The 20,915-nt window shown below is 38.9% G+C and overlaps 1 protein-coding gene across 1 annotated transcript in view; it reads left to right on the top strand.

The window, feature by feature from the left end:
• Positions 1 to 20,915, top strand: part of STXBP6 (syntaxin binding protein 6) — a 246,061-nt gene that overhangs the window by 202,281 nt on the left and 22,865 nt on the right. The gene's annotated exons all lie outside the window — the stretch shown is intronic.

Here is a 20,915-nt window from a genome sequence, read left to right on the forward strand (position 1 = left end):
CCTGTTGGTGCTGAGGCTGGCCTGTAGGCAAGGGCAGAAGGAGGCTGACTCGGCTTGATGGGCTTAAATCTCTGCCCACTGCTTTTCAGGAAGGTTCCATGGAAAGGGAATGCCTCCTGCAGACAGACCAGGAAGCAGACCTGGGAGTTCTCCTCTCTCCGGAAAATACTAGTGCATCAGGGATTTAGAAGACAAACAAGCTCCTTTTTGGCCAAGAATCAGATGCCCCATCCTGTTCCCCATCAGTCTGTGTCTTCTACTGGCCGGAGAGCTCCAAGGGGGTGGACACTGGGTCTTGCACCAAGCAGAAGGGAGGAGCTGATGCTTGGCATCAATAAATATTACCTAGAGCACTGCTGATTTCATTGTTCCTTCTGTGTGCATTTCAGCCTGGCATCTCCACGCCTTTGCACAGTATTCCCTTTCTACTGCTATTGCAACAAATGTTCACAAATCAGGTGCCTTGAAACAACATAAATTTGTTACCTTTCTGTAGTAAGTCTGAAACATGTTCTACTGAGCTGAAATCCTAGCATCGGCTAGCTCCTTCGCTTTCTTTTCTGGAGGCACTGGTGGGGGGGAATCCAATCCTTTACCTCGGCCAGTTGTCATGGTCCTTGGCTTCCTCGCTCCATCTTTAAAGCCAGCAGTGAACACCTCTCTGACGATTCTGGTGTAGTTGCCTCTTCCCCTGAGCTCAGTCAGGAAAGATTCTCTGATTTTAAGGATCCAGATTGGGCTCCCTTGGATAATCGAGGCAACTCTTTCCATCTCAAGGTCCTTAACCTTTATCGTGTCTTCTAAGTTCCTTATGCCATGTAAGGGAACATATATATTCCCAGGTTCTGGGGATTAGGACCTGGACATCGTTGGAGGGGGCTTTATTTTACCCACTGTACACATGTATTTCCCTCTATCTGGAATTTCCTATCTTCTCTTTGTCTACCTGGCTAACTTCTACAGATCTTTCAAGACTCATTGCAGTATTCTTCCCCCTCCCCTCCTAGAAACTTTCCTGGCTCTCCTTGGGTGCTGGGAGTTAGTCACTCCCTGCTCTTGTTTTTATTGGGCTGCCTGTATTCTACCGTAATTATTAGAGTGTATTTCCCCTGGCCCCACCTGACCATGAATCAGGTCTTTGGGACTGGAGCCTCTGACTTTGTTATCTCTGTATCCTTAAGACCTTAAGGCGTTAAAGTGCTCTGTGTGTGTGGAATAAATGACTAGTAGTGTTTTAAATGCAGTTTTGTTCAGAGAGAGTGGAGCTCAAGGCTTATATCATATAATTTAAAAGGAAATCTGATTTCAGCCTAATCTTGCCTATAGCATCCCAGTTTATCCAAAGGCCTTTTATAGCTTTAACAGTTTTCTCTGGATTAAACTCTCACTGTTCAGTTACATGCCCATGTTTATATGTTCCAAAATTACATATTTGTACCTGTGGGTGTTATTATATATTCAGTTTTGTGTCTTGTATCTTCATTTAACATTATATTGTAAGCAATTCTTCATGCCATTAAATATTTTTGGAAAATATGAAAAAAAAAGAAATTATAATTTGTGGTACTCATAGTATTACCTGATTTCTTTTGTGATATTTATCCCAAGCCCTTTCTTATGAAAGAGGCAAGGAAATTTTCTCAAGCTTCCCTAATCCACGTTGGCCCTGAGAATAGAAAAAAACTAGCAATTTCTTTGTTCCAAGTGGGAAGGAGCTGGGCTATGTTCTACACATTTCAAATGCCTGGGGTGCTAAATTGTTTGCCACGGTTTAGCACATGCTGAATGTGTTGCATTTTATGTTTGACATTTATAGAGTGCATATGTGACTGCTGAGTTCCCAGACCAACAGTGTTTAAAAGGGCGAGTGACGCTGCGCCAGAGATCAGGGCAAATAATTCAGATCTTCCTGTAGGAAAAGAAAAAAAGTTTTCTGAACTTTATAAGAGAATAGAAATATTCCTTTACCACCAGCATATAATTAGCCTAAAATATTTCTTTGAGACCAGTTCTCATTCCCCAGCCACAAATGGGGGTACATGAATCAGAAATAAAACTATTTAATAGTGTTAGGCAAGAAGTGGGATTTCTGAAACAGACCTAAAAAGTGTGCTGCATGAGGCCCACACTTTTTGATTTACAGACTAAGTACAGGTTTTAAAAGAAGTTGGGTGATAATAGTTTGCCAGTCACTTTTCCAGGTAAGAACAGTTTTTCAGTCTTCGTATCCAGTATCACCATAATTTCATAAAAGAAAGTTCACTTCAACACTAAATGACTAAAAGGACGTCCTCTCCCGAAATAAAGAGCTATTCCTTAAATCAGAAATGTTTATGAAATATCACCTTTATGAGAAACTGAGCACTTTCTTACTTATCTTAGTTCACATAGACCAATAAAAACTCCATTAGTGGACATTAAAAAGTCATTGCCTTGCTATAAAGTAGACACATCAAGAACTAAAACTAACATGGAATTTTAATGAAGAAAATCTGAAGAGCAGTAACTGACTCTAAGAATGACTATCTTGTGATTGGTCAAATCCATCCCTAATTCTGGGGAAACCACTCCGAGCACACACCTTGTGGACAGCAGATCAGAATGTCATCTTCAAGGCTGAAGGTCATAGTCCTGTGTCTTTCCTGAATAAAGGTGAGGAACTTGTACATCGTACCTGAGAAAAACCACACAAGAAAGTGACATTTCTCAAACCTTCAGTGAAGCTACCCACCCACCCCCCACATTATATCCTAAGCTTCTAGGAAGTTCTGCCTTGTTTCTGATCACTAAAGTAAATCTAAGTCACTAGATTTAGCAAAGGTAGTTGAAATTTAGACACTGATATACATTTGAAGTTAGAGATTTCAGACCACATATTCCTTACCCTTTTATATGCAATATGCCCAGCCAAGATTAGATTCACTAGATCTGCAAGTTCTGCAGGAAGCAAGAGCATTAGGGTTGCCTGATTTAGGAAAGAAAAATAGATTGCTCAGTAAAATATGAATTTTAGAAAAACAATGGATACTTTGTATCCATGTCCCAAATATTGCATGGGTGTGCTATATTTCATCTGGCAACCTTCAAAGGTATGGACCCTCCCAGTTTCTGGTCACTATAACACATGTGGAAAACAGAATAAGTGTGTTGCAGTAAAGACATACCAACTTTATGAAGGCCAGTTATTAGGACTTGAAGACAATTTGAAATGGAGATCTCCCTCAACAGCATTACGTTAGGTTAGCCATTCAGCTATACAAACAGAAAAAATATTAGCAGACTGCTGAAGAAGGGCTATTAGAAGAACTTAGAGGATCTATGACTTATTGTGGCTCTTCTCCATAGAATAATACCATAACAATGCAAATTATAATTAGTGGAAAGTATAGAAATTGCACTAAAGCACTTTTTTAACCAAACAGGAGGTTCCTGGTTAATTTTGCCTGGGGAAGAAAGGCCAGCCATCAATCTGAAAGCCTTTGACTTGGTTTTAAAGAGTTGGTTTACTGCCATAGACTCTTGGAGGCACCAGGAGAACAAAGTCTCCCATTTATGGAAAAGAGCAGAAACCCTGCTGCCTCAAGAGCTAGAAGTAGAATAAAGAAGTGTAACCGGAAGCTACGACTTTAGAAATGTGGCCGCCTCTCTGACCAGCCTAATGGTTTTCTTAGTAATGGAAGTGACTGGTCTATCAAAGATCCTTTGACAGACCCTGTGCCTTGCCTACCGGCTCTGGCTCACCTTTATCCATCCCGCGGCCTGTCTGTAGCCCTCTCTCACTGTCAAGTAAACAAGCATGCGAAGTAACCCTGGCTTAGCTGTTGGCCGGTTTGGTTATTGTCATAGCCCTAAATGAGTATGGCATCCAGAGGTGGTGCTGCGGTCAGTTCTATGAACCGCTCAATGGGCCATACCTGTGAAAGGGGAGGGGTATCTGCCTTACTACCTTCCGAGAGCACCTAAAGCATAAACATGTCAATTACAATATACGACAGACAGTAAAGCAAGAAAATAACTGTATCATTATATTGGGGTAAAAACATGTTTTGGGGAAAAAATGAGGAAAATTCTTTCTTGGCTTAGGGATTTATTTCCTCTGACAAAATTTGAGTGGTTAAACTATGAGATGGCAAATTTTGTGTGCATGTGTGCATGCACACGTGTGTGCACGTGCATTTGAGACTCTGGATACGATTAGTGGGAAGGAATCTATTTTCTTTTATTTAAATTAGTGGCCCATGCCAAAACGGCAGTAGTAAGGAAGACTCAGACTATTTCTGAGTTTAGATGTCTGAACAGAAACTGATTTTTTTATATTTTGAGAAAATCTAAAAATAATCATCATAATTACTCATAGTACTATGCCCCATAGAAAAGAACGTTAAAGAGAAATCAATATGTTTCTTATTGAATCTGACTGAGAACATTCCAGTCAGGATCATCTTTGTACCCCTGTAAAAAGGAGAATTAAACAGGACAGAATATGATGGATAAAAGTCAGGAACATTCCGTGAGTCACATATAAATATTGCACAAGATCTTATCTCCTTGTGATCATTTATACTATTATGTATTATTCTCTCCACCAGTGTTTCACTCTGTCCTGTGGACCTTATTTTCATAGTTGGTTTATTTTATTGATCATCTTCCCAGTTCCCATTATAAGAGGTTGAGACTTAGCAGGAGGAAAATGTTTTTCACAAGGTCGGAGTGGATCTCACATCTGTGATAAAAGCCAAGAGCTTGCACTGCTAGTTGGTTTCTACAAATGTTAGCGTTTTCTAGATACTAGGTAAAGGAGAGGAAAAAAACTTTATAATTATGTTATGGGGTCAGTATACTATCCTTGTGTGTTTTAAGCTTTGACTTAAACTTGAATATGATAGACTATATCATAATTTTAAGGCCTGCATCATTTAAAAGCAAATGCTCATTGCAGAGTTCATGTATATTTTAATTTTTCTAGCCACAGTAGGTTTACCCTCTTGGTCATTTGGGTTAGTTTCCCACTGATGCTGCAGCAAATGACCACCAAGTTAGTGGCTTAAAACAACACAGATTTATTATCATACAGTTCTGGGTGTCACAAATACAGAGTGGGTCAGCAGGGCTGTGTTCCTTCTGGAGGCCCTAGGGAAGGATTTCCTTGCCTCCCCCACCTTCTAGAGGCTGCCTGTGTTCCATGGGGCACGGCTCGTCTTCCATCTTCAAGTCCTCAGTGTAGCATCTTCGAGCCTCTCTCCCCAGCTCATACACTCTTGCCTTAGTCATGCAAGAACCCTAATTATTATATTCAGTCCACCAGATAATGCAGGATAATCATCACATCTGAATATCCTTAACGTAATCATATCTGCAAAATCTCTCTCACCGTGTAAGGTGACATATTCACAGTTCCCAGGAATTTAAATGTAGGCATCTGAGAAGCCGTTATTCTACCTGCCACACCATCTTCCCAAGCAATTCTAAAAGCTATGATGTATGCTACTGTGCACCTCTGTCCTACATTTAATTTTATTTCTTTCATATAATATACTTTTAAATACTTCCTATAGGCTATTTTATTTGTACTTATCTATTATGACTTAAGACACTGAATGTCATAAAATATAAAATTGAGAATACCTAAACATTTTATGAAGACCCAGTACTTAAGTGGTTGCAAGGACTTGCCATGTGCTACATTATCAAGAAGTTTCTCACTTTGCCAGCTGGGCTATTTATACCTTGGCTCTTTCTCTTTATTTAAGGAATTTGTTTTTCCTTAATAGTTACATAGGTATTTTACAAGTTCCTAGGAAGTCTTACTATTTAAACCTTGTGATGATGAAGACATTGCAGATCATTTGATTTTGTTTAAAACCATCCTAGGGGTGCCTGGTTGGCTCAGTTGGTTAAGCATATGACTCTTGGTTTCAGCTCAGGGCATGATCTCACAGTTTGTGGCTTTGAGCCCTGCGTCAGGCTCTGCACTGACAGTGTGGAGCCTAGTTGGGATTCTCTCTCTCTGCCCCTCCCTCTGCCCCAACTCATGTTGTTTCTGTCTCTCTCAAAATAAATGAATAAACTTTAAAATATTAATAGTAATAATAATGTAATAAAATCATCCTTTTCCTTGATATTTCCCTTCCTGTCTCCTCAGAAAATGACTCTCATTCCCTACTTGCAAATAACTTGGTGGTAGTCCTCTTAACAGACTGACAATTCCTTTTCAGCTTTGATGTAAAATGTCAAGGTCAAGTTTATTTAACATGTACTCATTACCACCAAGTTCAAAATAGCAGGTTGGATTTATCTCTTTAATTCAGCATACATTTAGAAGTGTTTTAACGTGAGCACCTGAAATATAACTACCATGTCAATTCAACATTTTTCTGTACTGCTTAGGATATACACTTCTTCTCCTGTTGTAGTATTTCTATTTTGTTTTTAATGTTTATTTTGAGAGAGAGTGAGAGCAGGGGAGAGACAGAGGAGAGGGAGAGAGAGTACCGTAAGCAGGCCCCATATCAGCACAGAGCCAATGAGATCATGATCTGAGCCTTAATCAAAAGATGGATGCTTAACCAACTGATCCATGCAGACATCCCTGGAGTGTGTTGTGTTTCTTAAACCTTGTTCTGGCTTGGTGTGATGCATACTAAACGGAAAATGACTTTGCACAGATCTGGGTTTGAATTTCTGTTTGATCATTTACCATCTGTGGATAAGTTAAACTGTAAGCTTGACCCTCTTTTCTTAAACAGAATGAATACTGCTTATTCCATAGGGTTGCTGTAAAGATTAAATAAAATAATGTATGAGATATTTAACATGGTACATAGGGAATACTATGGAATGTAGTGGTAGCTGTTATAATCGATAATTATATTAATATGTTACAAAATATTTTCTTTTAATCTTGCCTTCCTGTTGTCCTGCCTTCCATCCTGTTAAGGGAAATTAATATGGAATCTGAATTTCAGTCAGACACACAGGAGAGTAAAAATACAGAGAATCCCTTATATCAGATATGGTAGAGGTACAGACTTATGTTTTATAATTGCATTTTTCTTTTTTTTTAATGTTTGTTTATTTTTGATAGAGAACGTGTGAGCAGGGCAGGGGCAGAAAGTGGGGGACAGAGGATCTTAAGGAGGCTTTGCTGACAGCAGAGAGCCCAATGTGGGGCTCCACCTCACATACCGTGAGATCATGACCTGAGCTGAAGTTGGGCACTCAACTGACTGAGCCACCCAGGCGCCCCTGTGTTTGCATTTTTCTTATCTTCCAGGGGGAAAAGCCACCTAGTGATGACAACACAACACGGATAGTCCCCATATTGAGTTCCTATTGTGTGCCAAGCAATTTTTTCATTCATATTACCTCTAAGATGTAATTATTGTTATCCTCACTTTACAGTTGAAGAAACTGGGTGTCAGGTTACAGAGAGGCACGGAAACTTGTCCAAAGCCACACAGATAACAAAGGGGAGTCAGGATTCAAACCCAGGGGCTAGCCCCATTAGAGAGAGAAAAGTAGAAAAATTCATCAAAGTAGCTATCATTGATGAATGTTTTTGTGTAAATGTTCCAGGGGCACCTGGGTGGCTCAGTCAGTTAAGTATCTGACTTCAGCTCAGGTCATGATCTCACGGTTCGTGAGTTCAGGCCCCACGTCGGGCTCTGAGCTGTCAGCAGAGACAGGGCCTGCTTTAGATTCTGTATCTCCCTCTCTCTCTGTCCCTCCCCCATGTGTACTCTTTCTCTCTCTCCCTTCCCCTCCTCCCTCCCTCTCTCTCTCAAAAATAAACATTAAAAATTTTTTTAAATAAGTTCCAAATATTTCTCTGACTAGATTCTGTTTTCACTTATTGGCAGTTACTATAATTTTTGACACTGGGTGATTGGGTGATGTTGTATTGTCAGTATAACATTTGAATTAGGGTATTCATTGCTTTATCACTATTAAGTTCTTTTCCAATTAAGTGTTTGACTAATAAGTTTATTTTCCCAATGCTGAGCTTTCTTTTGGTGTTCCAGATTGTATTTTGTTTTCCTCTAGGAAAATATATCTTTGAAATTATATTATACTTCAGAAGGAAAATGCAATATGATTTGTTAAGACAAGTTATACATAAATTTTCAGGAATACATATGTAATATAAGGTGTGGCACATTAATATTCAACTCTTATTCATAATCAATACTTGCTCTTCAGCCCTGGCCTAATAAATACTTGTAGGCCAGCAACATGCATGGGTGACTGAGATGGGGTCCTGGTTATGGCAGCTTTCAAAAATAAAATATGTATAAATCTTTTGGGGGGAAATAAAAGACTTGGAAGAAGATTTTAAAGCTTTCTTCAATGCCGATTAAGAAAATAATTCCAAAATTATGAATCCCCTCTTTTAGACGACTTCTGCTTTGTGGCTTCATCCCTGAAAAGCTGAGATGCATGTACGAGTAGCTGGATTTCTTTCTGATTAAGATGAGGTTTAAAAACGTTTTACATTCTAATACAGATAATAATAGGACCACTGAACTGCTGATGCTCTCAACCCATTTGTATTCCCTATTTAAAAAAAAAAAAGTAAATTGAAATGAATCATTTCGGGCCATTTATTTCAATTAGCCAGGCACAGGTAAATAAGAGCATCTGTCAGTAAAACATAATCAGCTTTTTCTGTTTGCTGGTGAAAACAAAGGGAAAGATAAGTATTATCACTGCTGAACATTGTAGGGTTTTTGGATAGTTACACTGATAAATGAAGGTTTTAAAAATAGAACATTGGTGCAGTTTGACATTGTAAATTCACCCTTTGAGGCTCCTTCGGCACCGCCACATACAAAATAGAGGAGATTAAAAAGAAATAGCCACTTTCAGGGGAAAAAAAAAAAAAGGATGAATAGCTGCAAAGCCAGAAATAAACAGTCTCAGAGTTAGCAGGAAGGAAGCTGGGAGTGTGCTGGGCCACAGGTCTGGAGGGGATAGTTTGGATTCTGTGCTGTAACCATACTTAAAGTACCCCGTCAACAATGGGAGAACAGAGCCACATTCACCGCCTGGGACCGAACTTCCTTCTCTGCCCAAACGAGAAGTCTGCAAATGAGCCATGACCACCTCCTCCCTGGGGCAGCGATTTCTCAGACTCTGCATTCCTGGAGAGGCAAGAGAGAACAGACATGGCCTCCCACCCAAGACCTACAGCAAGCCACCCACTAGCTTGGAACTGGCTCCATGATATCCAGAATGAGACCCAGCACAGGGGCTTCAGACCATCACTTTAAGCCCCAGTTGCCTCAGGGGCTGGTAGGAGAAACAGTAAAACTATATGTGGGAAGAAAGGGCCAAGGCAGTGAGAAGAGAGAAGAAATTACATTTCCCACTTGAGAAGAATGTACACACCAAAGTTCTACAATATAGGATACAACCAGAACAAAACAAAATCGTTGGGAGTTGAATTCATTCTAAATGAAATGAAAATAACAGGACAATTTGAACATGACTTTAAAATAACTATGTTTATGACATTGAAAAGAAAAAGGAAGGAATAAGAAAAAAGAACAAGATGTTACAAAAACAAATCAACACTATATGAAAAGATGAGATGGTAGAGGGGAAAATAACTTTGGAAATGAAAAAATATTTTCTTTGAAATACATTCAATTGAATAAACTCTAGACTGGGCATGGTCAAAAATAATTAATGAACTGTAAGAGAATGAGAAATTCACCCGTAATATAGTGCAGAGACATAAAGAATATAAAGGAGAAGCTGTACCTGGAAGATAGACTGAGAGGCTGGAAGACTCAGATTAAGAGTACCGCCAAGTGCCACACCTGAAAATTAAAGCTGTACCTAGACAAAAATAGGATGAAGCAGCAAAACATTGAGAACAAAGAGAAAATCTTAAAAGATACTAAAACTAAGTTTCCTACAAGGGAAAGACAAACTGATGGCTTGTCATCAGCAACAAGAGATGCCAGAAGTCAGTAAATAAATGTCAATCTAGAATTCCATACCCAGCTAGACTATAGTACAGAAGTAAGAGAAAAAGGGATCTTTTCAGACAAAGATTATTTGCCACCACCTGGCCCTTGCTGAAAGAGCTACTATAATGCACTTCAACATGAAGCAAGAGGAACCCAAAGAGGAAGAGTAGAGTATAAGAGAAAACAGTGACCACAAATGTGATAAAAATACATTGCCAAACTTAATTATCTGATGATTATTTTAAAATTACCTTAAATTTGGATGTTTCCTTAAACTGGAGCTAAAATTCTAGACATAATTAACACAATATATGTTGTGTGTTCAGTGGATAGTTATGCTGCTGTTCTGTGAATGAGAGAATTACTGAATTAAATTCAACTTGGGTAGGAAAAAAATCATAGTTGCATCTGTTAGACTTCTGGTTTTAAATTGACAGAATATAAAAAGTATTTTCTACTCTTCTCCTGAACATTATTCAAAATCTAGTAGGAGAATGTAGGAATGCAAACTGTCTCTGATGGCATGAGTGCCTGTCTCTCATAACAAACCCCTAAATGTGGGGAAGGGCCGACAAGCACAGTAAAGGTTAAGGCAGATCCCAAGAGAGCGTTCTCATAGCTGGAGCCTCAGACAAAGCAGAAAGCTAGCAGGATGAAATGATCCAAAGTAATCCCTTTGGATCCAATAATCCCTTCTTTGAAACAATGAGCAAATGCCAGGAAAGTTTGGAGTTTGATGGACTCCATTTGGCATTGATGCCTAGACAGACCAGCAAAGAGTTGAACAAAGAATCACACAGTCAAAGCCATGTTTGCAGGAATCAGTCTGTTAACAGGGAAGAAAGAAACTGATTCTACACAACCCTGTGGTACAGATCTCATTTGAGAGACGTAAGGGCTCAAGAGGCCTCTGTTACATACATAACCTTGTACGTTCCTGGGAATGTGATCCTGTTCCCTCCTTGGTAATGTGAACCTTCTGCAAATGTCTGCTTAGCAGGTGATCACCTTGTTTTCAGTCTGGTGGTCCCAACCAAACCAGCATAGCTGGTTCCGTTACTTACTAGGTATGTGTCCTTGGACAGTTCATAACCTTCCTAACTCATGGTTTTCGTTTTGGTAAAATAAGGTAATCGTTCTCCCTCTATAACACTGTAAGATTCAATAACAATACAGGTAAGACACTAGCATGCTATATACCACATGGTAAAGAGCCAGCAGGCTAGGCATATATCTATGAGGTGGCTTCCTAAGCTCCTAGGCTTGCTAGGCCTGAGCATCGACTTGCCTTCCTTTTCCTCTTCCCCTCTGAAAATTAGTGATTAAGATCATGGATTCAAGAGCAAGAATGCCTGGGTTTGAATCCTATCTCTCACTTACCAGCCTTGCAATCTTGCCCAAATTATTTACCTGGCCCTCAGTTTTCCCATCTGTGAAATGTGGCTAATAATAGTACCTACCTCACAAAGTGGTTGTGAAGATAAATTAGTTCATTCTTGTAGAATATTTCTAATAATGTCTGGTACAAAGTATTCCATATGCATGAACTATTAGTACTTTTATATTTCAAGAATTACAAGTCATGCCATAGGTATGATAACCACACTTCTTAAGTGTTTAAGAATAGCCACTTTCTCAGGAAATGTGATTCTTTAAACATAGAAACAAACATTGATCTTTGCGGGGAGGCGTGTGGGGAAGGGCAGGGCATAAAACCCAGGGTGTAGATCATATATTCCAAAGTTTGGTTTATGTAGGACATAAGCAAAATTATCAGTTGCCCATGGTTAGTTACTTAAGGTAGATCAACACGGTGTGTTCGATAAATTTGCTGTGTGCGGGCACCAGCCAGTTGTGATAATTTACTAATTATGACCCTAGAGCAGAGGCTCACAGACTGCAGCTTTCAGTCCATTTGCAGGTGTTTTTTTTATAAATAAAGTTTTATTGAAACACAACCATTCCTGTTCTTTTATATTTTGCCTATGGCTGTGTTTATTGATACAACCACAGAGTTGAGTAGTTGTGCCAGAGACATTATGGCTCAAAAAGCCTAAAATACTTACTATTTGCTCCTTGACAGAAACAGTTTGCTTACTCCTGCCCTAGAGTAATAGCTTATTCATGGGTCTTTAACTGGTCAGAAACTGCATTTCTAGGTACATTTAATAATGGACGTTAGTGTACTTTGAAAATATAAAGTATAATATAATTAGAAATGTGTAATGATATGGTTCCCATCTCCCATAAGGTTTTTGTAATTACAAAAAAGCTATTAACCTAAAATGAGATGCTGGGTAATCCCACTCTTTTCCCTTAGTTTGGCAAATGTCAGTTTGAGGACTTGCTGCTGATCCATTTGTTAAGGGATGTTGTCCAGGCCAGTATGTCTAAAATTAGAGAACAGAATGGAAGGGGGGCAGACAGGGACAGACCATGCAACTTTCACTCATAATCACAGAACTCAAGTCCCTCTGGGGTTGCTTGGTCAGTTTCTCAGTTGAGAAAAGAGATCTCTGTAATGTTTTCAACCTTCTTTTTCAAAGCCTGTTAGACTTGGATGGTCTGGACTATCTTTTTCTTTTCTTGTTCGATGTTTCTGTTTCATCTTCTTTGGACTGACTTTTTCATCTCAGCCTATAGAAAGCATCACTACTTAAATCTGTTGGGAATTTTAAAATGGGAATGAAGTAGTAAGACCTAAGCAAGGGAGGACATTTGAGTTGTCTGTGTATGCGTTTATGCTCAAACTTACTTATTCCCCTTTAGTATACTTCTAGGAGTCAGATACAAGATACTTTATAATCTGACACAGAAGGGCCCTCAAATATATTGGCCTTTTTTTTCCCCTTTTTAGTAACTGTATTTTCTAAGAATCCATCCTACAAATATAGCTTACCCTGATACAGGCTTCGTCAGCCAAAGTTAGCTTTTAAAGAGTGAAGGTCAACCAGAAGAAATTCTGTCCTTGCCCACTGCCAAACACTGACCCTTCAGCAGCACTGGATGGTCTTCTCAAGTCTTCTCTTAGGGACAGAGTCCATGAAGACAGCTGCCGAGAGAGAGAAGTGAAGGCAACAGGCCCACGACAGCAGGGAGCTCAGACTGATGCTTTCCTGAGAAAGGCATCTCCTCAGGTGTCATTTGCCAGAGTGATGGCAAAAGAATAGATGTCCCTTGGGCACGATGATCTCCCCTCTCGGCAGCTCTAGAGCTCATGGGCGTATGTGCCATCTACCTGGTAAGGAGGAATCTGGAAGCACAGCAAATTTCCAGCTTCTAGAGCAACCAAACTCCCCAGGTGAGCAGACATCCTGCTCGATTCCGTGACTACAGACCACGACAGATATGTGTGATCCTCATTTTAACAGGCAGTGAAGCTCTCAGTTGGAAAACCGAGTCCAGCTCTTTAATCGGAATGTAATAAGAAAGAAAAGATTAGTTTTGGTTGCCAAACCCCAAGAGATCATTAGCTGTCGCTCTTCATTTCTTCTTCGTGTTTCCAGACACCCTCAGCCCACCAGCTCACCTCTAATGCCTGTACTCACTAGAGATGGCCCAGTGTTTCTGGCAGACCCCACGGGGAGGGAAGTCCAAGGTAAAGGTGCTCATTGACAGCTAGTCATGTTAGAGTAGTAGCCTAGAGCTCTCTGATTAATAGCAATATGTTTCCTACTTATTTGGTATCTTTGTACTTAATTTTACAGATGAGTTCTGTGCTAGCCTCACTGAAACGAGCACAAGTCCCCATGGAGAAAACTGGGTGACTGTGCTGGGAGACAGTCTATTTGGACTCAGCCCCAAAGTCCTGGGGACTGATGCTTCCTACTGCTCACACAGTGCCTCCTCCCCAGCACCCCCAAAGCCACAGAAGAACTTTTTGCTGCATTTTTTTTCTTGCTTATAACTGAAATTTATGTGTGGGAGAACTTACCATGTAATTATGCCACTAGGAAATACAGTTAGTGATAAAACATCAGACTTCATGTAATGTATATGCATTTATTTCTGAACTTAAACAGAAAGGTGGCAGTCTAGTTTCCTACAAAAGCATATGTTTAAATAATTTTTAATTCAAAAATATTAAACTATTTAAATTTATAAGGGTCTGGTGGTCTCTAAGACCTGAGTAGTTCTCAGGCTGCTTTTTGTCTTTAAGAATACTAAATTTCTTTATGTTCTCCAGAGCTTAGGATTTTTTTCCTATTTTCCAGCTCCCCTGCTGTTTCAGCTCCTTGTTTTAGATCATTTGTGTCAAGTTACTTTTCTTCAAAATAAGCAAAGCATTCAATTACCTAAAAAAGAAGGAATAGAAAAAATTGCAATGCCATATATTCCCTGTAACCTTTAATAATTATGTCCATATCAGCTAACATACAAATTAAAATATGCATGTTCTTGATGGCTTCTAATCCACAAAAGGAAATGATTACTACATTTTGTCAAACTAATGCCAATATGATGACATGTTAAAACATTCAGCTTGCAGCTGCAAGTCGGTGAGCCATATAAGGTAAAGCTTTAATTATAGCTTCTTCTCACAGCAAAAGTGCTTAATTAGATCGTAAGATTTGACTTGAGGATAGATGTTTTTTTCTAAAGACTTAAAGAATTAAGAAAAATACTTTTTTTCCATTCATCTTCCGTTTTCACTCGTTGACCTTTATTCCACCCGACTTCTTCCCTAGTTCAAGGACTATTATAAGGAAAACTTAGTGGGGCAGTTGATGGACATCCTTTTGACTGGTTATTGGCTTTCACTTCTGAGTTGTGAGTTTCCAAAGTGCTCTTTACCTTTAGAATTTTGAGCAGATCTTCGGTGCAAAGTAAATATTTTATATTTACAAAGCCCCTTTCTGTACTGAATTGAATGGTACCGATATTAAAGGCATATTGTCATTAAGCTTATTAAAACTCACCATGGACCGAAGTTTGGGTATGATTTGATACATATATTCAAGGGTGAGCAACAAGACCGCTGCAGGCGTTCCCCGGTGGCAGTGAAGGGTGGAGGCGATAGTCATGGTGAGTGCGTGCAGTATATGGTCCCACCTGTACGGTAGCTCTTACCTGACAGCTATGTTTTTTAGTTTGCCAGTGGGTATGCTTTTAATTAGAAGGCAAGTAGAAAATGGGCATTTGCATCCACACTGAGCAAGAGAGAAAATGACACTATGGATATTGTTACTTAGAGCAGCTACAGTAACATGTTCAAAGTGGAAAGTGAGATTTTTTAAGTAATATTTATGTTAGTATATGAATTTATAAAGTCTCTGCTTTTATATTTTAAACCATAAGTTAGCTCTGTTAATGCATAGTTTTCAATAACATCTACTTTTTTGGTTTTAGTATAGAACTAAAAAATAAGAACTTTCTAAAAAATAAAATTTAGTGTTTCTTAATTAGATAATGTTATGCACAGCATGCTTCTATTCCCCATAACTCTTGTTGAAACCCCAGCCTCGGGGCGCCTGGGTGGCTCAGTCGGTTAAGCCTCCGGCTTCAGCCTAGGTCAGATCTCACGTTCGTGGGTTCGAGCCCCGCATCAGGCTCTGTGCTGACAGCTAGCTCAGAGCCTGGAGCCTGCTTCAGATTCTGTGTCTCCTTCTCTCTCTGCCCCTCCCTCTCTCATGCTCTGTCTCTCTCTGTATCAAAAATAAATAAAACATTTTAAAAAATTAAAAAAAAAAAAGAAAGAAACCCCAGCCTCCAGTGGGATTAGGTTAGAAAGTGGGGCCTTTGGGAGGTGATTAGATCATGAGAATAGCCATTTGTGATATGATCAGCGTCCTTCTCAGAGGAGATTTGCTCTGTCCCATGTGAGGACATAGCAAGAAGATGGCCATCTGCATCCCAAGAAGAGACTTCTCACTAGAATCCACCCAGGCCAACATTCTGATTTCAGACTTCTCAGCCTCCAGAACTGTGAGAGACAAATTTCTATTGCTTAGCCACTCAGTTTATGATATTTTTGTTATAGCAACTTGAGTTAAGACAAATGCTCTGTTCATTTTTTCTTCTTAAACAATGATTTAAAAATCTGAAAGTGGCTGACTTCATTCAGTACATGCTTATAAAATGCATTTATGAATCCCACTCCTCTCAACCTCATACAAAAAAATAATACTATGACTTGATTTATTTTAGTTAAAGAAAACATTTTCAAGGTCTCCTAAATCTGGGTACTATCCTCAGAGTAGGTTGCATATGTGAACATCATCCCTTTTATGTCAGAACAACACTCGGTTATGCTGCAGTAACAAACATACCTCAGACTCCCAGTGGCTTAAGAAGTAAGACCCTGTTTCTCACTCCAACAAGGTCTGTGAATTCAGTGTCTGTCTAGAGCAGCTTCTAATTGGTGACTCAAGGACTCAATTTCCTCGTATCCTGTTGATCCACAATCTCAAAAGACAATTCCAGAGTCAAATTCCATAGGGGAAAAGAGAGCTGGAAGACCACCCAGGGCAGAACTCAGCACAGAAGTGACACTCATTGCCTCTGCTTAAGCCCACTGGCCATATTACCAAACTTAACTGCAAGGAAGCCGGGAGATAGATACTTTCTATGTATCCACGAAGAAGAAAAAGGAAACACAATTTTGTGAACACCTACCATTACCCTTTGTTCCTATCATGGAGGGAAACACTTAATCACTTTTTGAATTTCACAATTTTAAATCAAATAACATGAACTTAATCTTACAGTAAGTTATCAACCCAAAGACTCTCTCTTCTCTTTAGAAATCCATGATACATTGTCTGCAAATAAATCATCTTAAGCCCTTCTCCCTTACCCACACTAAAATGCTCCTTTGATGTCTCTTAAACTCTTGGCTTTTCCATTCCTATCTTTACCATTATAACTGAGATTTTTGTAAACTTCTCCTGGGGTATGTGCATCAGTCTACTCAGTGGTCACCTCCTTCCTTCCATCAGTCCCACCCCAACCAGATCATCATTATTTCTTCACTGTGATTTCTCCCAGCTATAAATTCCAAGGAGCATTAGCATCTGTATCACTCTCTTACGAGTCACCAAAAAAACCAAAAGTCAGGATTATTCATTGCTCAGTAAGAAAGAATCCTTCCCATGACAAGGAATGCAAATGGCTTATACGGCCACTTGGAAAACCCAATGAATGAAATACAAAAATATTTTTTAATTGACAGAAACCTTCGTATTTTGTATGTGATTCTGTGAACATTTTAACCTGTATGTTGGCTCAGGATGGAATATACTAAAAGTTTGTTCTTCTAAATTGAGTTTTCAATGCTTAATCCTTTTTAAAAGTATGGCATTTAAACAGAGGAGGTGTGAAAAACAGGCCTGCCTTCATCTTCTAAGTAGAGTAAACACAGGAAGAAGCGAAATCTGTTTTGGTTTGCACTCACTCTATGTGTCATCTTCTTCCCACCAGCATCATAACAATTTTGGAAATAGTGCTATTTCTAGTGGAAGTAAATTTTTCCACATTAATCAAATATCCTGAACTTGTATTTTGTACATGTTCATATCTTTGAATTTTTTTCAAACCCTCAACAATTTAGAAAAATGATGTATAATTGGAATTTTATTTCACGGTGTCCAGAAGTTGATCCTCTCTGTGTGCCGATTAGAATAACATGACCCAACATGAATGCCAATGCAAATAAAGTTTCAGGCATAAATAGTAACTCCATCACATATCTATAAAACCAAAAAGAGCTTCCATTCTTTATCAATATACTACTCATTCAACAAGCATCTACTGAATACCTACTAAGTGATAAATATCATGCCTGGAGATGCTAAAAAGTAAAGAGGCTCCTAGTTTACTGAGGTACACAGATAAGTAGACCAGTAGTTTTGGTGCATTATAATAAATGCTTCCTTAGAGAAATGGGAAGGGAGCTATGGGAACATGGGCAGAATACCTCACTCGGCCTCAGGGAGTCATTACTGGATTCCTGGAGGAGAAACTCTAGCTCAGTTATCAAGCTGTTGGGTAAGAGGAAACATCGTGTAGAGAAAAACATCATGAGAATGCCGTTCTCCTGTCCTAGGTGTAACTAGGCAGCAACAAGCTGGGGCAGATGAAATCCACTCTTGGTACATTTCCCCTCACAAGATGTTCCATTCAGAAACTTCAGAAACTCTCACAGTACTAAAAAGAATAGTGATTTTGTAGTCAACTAGACTTGAATTTCAAATCACGATTCTGTCACTGATTAGCAGAATCATCCTAGGTGAGTTTCTGAGTCATCAGTTTTAGGAGAGGAATAATAGGGTGTATCTTAAAGGGTATCCATCAAGATGGATAGGATAGTAGATATAAAGCATTTAGCACAAGTTCCTGGCACATCGTAGGCACTTAGCAAATCATGGTCCATAATTATAGTATAAATGAAAATGGGTTGCATTTGTACTTGTGACTTTGATCATGAACATTCAGGTCTACGTTGATTGAGCATTCTTTCCTTCAATTTGTATCTGGTTAATATGAATTTAAATGTTTGTGTTTTACCGTATTGTTGCATGGTGACTGATGGTGATCGTACTTACTGTGGTGAGCAGGGAGTAATGTATTGAATTGTCAGATCACTATGTCATATACCTAAAGCAAAGATAACATTGTATGTCATATATACTTCAATTAAGAAATGATGCAGTGTGGATCAACTCCTCTATGTAAATGATAGTAATTTGATTCTGTTGATGATAATTGTAGTGGACTTTAATGACCAAGTGTCAGTTTTCAGGTCATCCTTCTTAGGAAGTAAAATATGTCATAGGAATTCATTAATAATCAAACAAAATTCATTAAGATTACAGAGTGACTAATGAATAGTCAGGAAACCCATTGGGACTTCATATCAATTTGAAAATTACATATGATGCCAGAGAGATGGTAAAAATCCCCCTATAACTATCAGCCTAAACAGAAATTGCCCTTGACATGTGTTAGCACAGCTGCTCATTCATCACCATATTCCCAGTCTATGAGGTGAGCTTCTCAGTTTTGCATTCACCAAATTAAGACAAATTAAAGGACTCTCAAGTTCATGTAGATGCCAGCATGGGACAGAATCACAAAGAGAAGCTTTAGTTCAGTGAACTGTAAGCTGAGTTCTATTGCCCTTGATGACAATGTCGGAAGCATAATTACCCAAACTTTAAGGTTTTCAGATGCCGATATAAAAGGAGAGAGATCAAGGCTGCAGACTGATTTGATTCTCTTTATTAGCTCCTAAATAATAAGATTTAACTACAGCAATAATGATGTAGTCTAGTAAAGTGACCTCAGTGACTATAATAGAAGATCTTTGTTATACTCAGCGTATTTCACCTAAAATGTAGCCGCAACATTCTCTTTTTCTTGGGAAGTTCATCTGTCTCATTTCTCCTACTCAAGATAAGAAGTTTCCTGCACATCATTTGGTGCTAAGTCACATTGCCAGTTTCAGTCCTAAACTGTCAGACAGAAGAGCATTCAGTAATTGAAAGTTTTCTTCAGTCACTTAAACCACATACACTGACCACATAAGCCATCCCTGGTGGTAGGCTTACATTTTTCCTTGAAGTGTATGATTTTTCCCCTGGATTTTATTATGATGAGATCATAAAAGTTGGATAGTGTTGTATTTTGAAGTCACAAACTAGTGTGTGTGTACATACTCGCTGGGGTGAAGTTCTTTAAAAGGTATGGGTAAACCTTTCCTAAGGGGAGAGGAGTATAGATTGTTTTAAGGAATTCAACTACCAGATTCTCAGTTTCCATATGTGTTTCCTAAATGTTGAAGACCGTAAAACCTCACTGAGCCCCAAGTCTGCAAACATAATCTCTAGGGCCAGCTCTATTGCCTGGGATGTAATCTTGGGGAAATTCTTTCACTTATCCTTCTGACCACACGTTTCTCTCCAAGGAACTAGATGATCCCTAAATTGTTGTCCAGTGTAAGGCAATGAGGTATTTGCTTATTTTACATGAAGAAGTCTTGTAAAAAGTTTTACATAAAGAAGTCATTTGCTAAGAGCCTGATCATTTAACAATAGATTTGAGACACAATTTGAATTAGTTTGAAGTAAAACATCTCTAAGGAGCATTTTGGGCTGGACACATACTAAATGTGGCATACATGTTTTCTGGAGTCAAAAAGAACATAAACTCATTTCTGCTCACTGTAAAGGATATTCAAGTTCAGACCTCATTCTTTATTCTTAGAGCCTCAAATATTGATCTTTTATTGTCAAAATCATTTAATTTTCCATCCTATGTTAGTAAATTCGCTTTGGTGAATTCCTTCTCCTTAGTGATCTTTCTCTATAGTTTTTGCTCTTTATATTCTTAACCTCAATTTGTAAAAATGTGTTTATTTTCATACAGCAGCCCTAGCCACATAATGTATGTGGTATATGGGTCTGGTACTCTCCTTGCACCAAGTATATAAATAAGGAGGGCATAGTCAAGGAGTTTAAGAAATGTGTGGGGCACCTGGGTAGCTAAGTCGGTTGGAGCATCCAACTTCAGCTCGGGTCATGATCTCATGGTTCATGGGTTCAAGCCCCACGTCAGGCTCTGTGCTGACAACTCAGAGCCTGGAGCCGCCTTCAGATTCTGTGTCTTTCTCTGCCCCTCGCCTGCTCGCACTCTGTCTCTCTCACTCAAAAGTAAACATTTAAAAATTTCTTTAAAAAGTTCACAGCCTGATTGACTAAACAGGCACTTAAACGAATAATTATAATGTGTTAATATAGGAATAGAGACATGGTTAAAGTGCTAGGGTAGCATGGAGTAGGGAGCACAACCTTCTGTTTAATCTTGATGAAGATTGATTTATCTACTCTGCTTGGTGTACACCTCAGAAACCATTGCCTAATCTTAGGTCATGATTTATGTTTATGTTTTCTAGTTTATTTGCTTGTTTGTTTTAATGTTTATTTTTGAGAGACAGAGCACAAG

This window comes from Suricata suricatta, chromosome 9, assembly GCF_006229205.1.
Source record: "Suricata suricatta isolate VVHF042 chromosome 9, meerkat_22Aug2017_6uvM2_HiC, whole genome shotgun sequence".
In the NCBI taxonomy this organism is placed as follows: Eukaryota; Metazoa; Chordata; class Mammalia; order Carnivora; family Herpestidae; genus Suricata; species Suricata suricatta.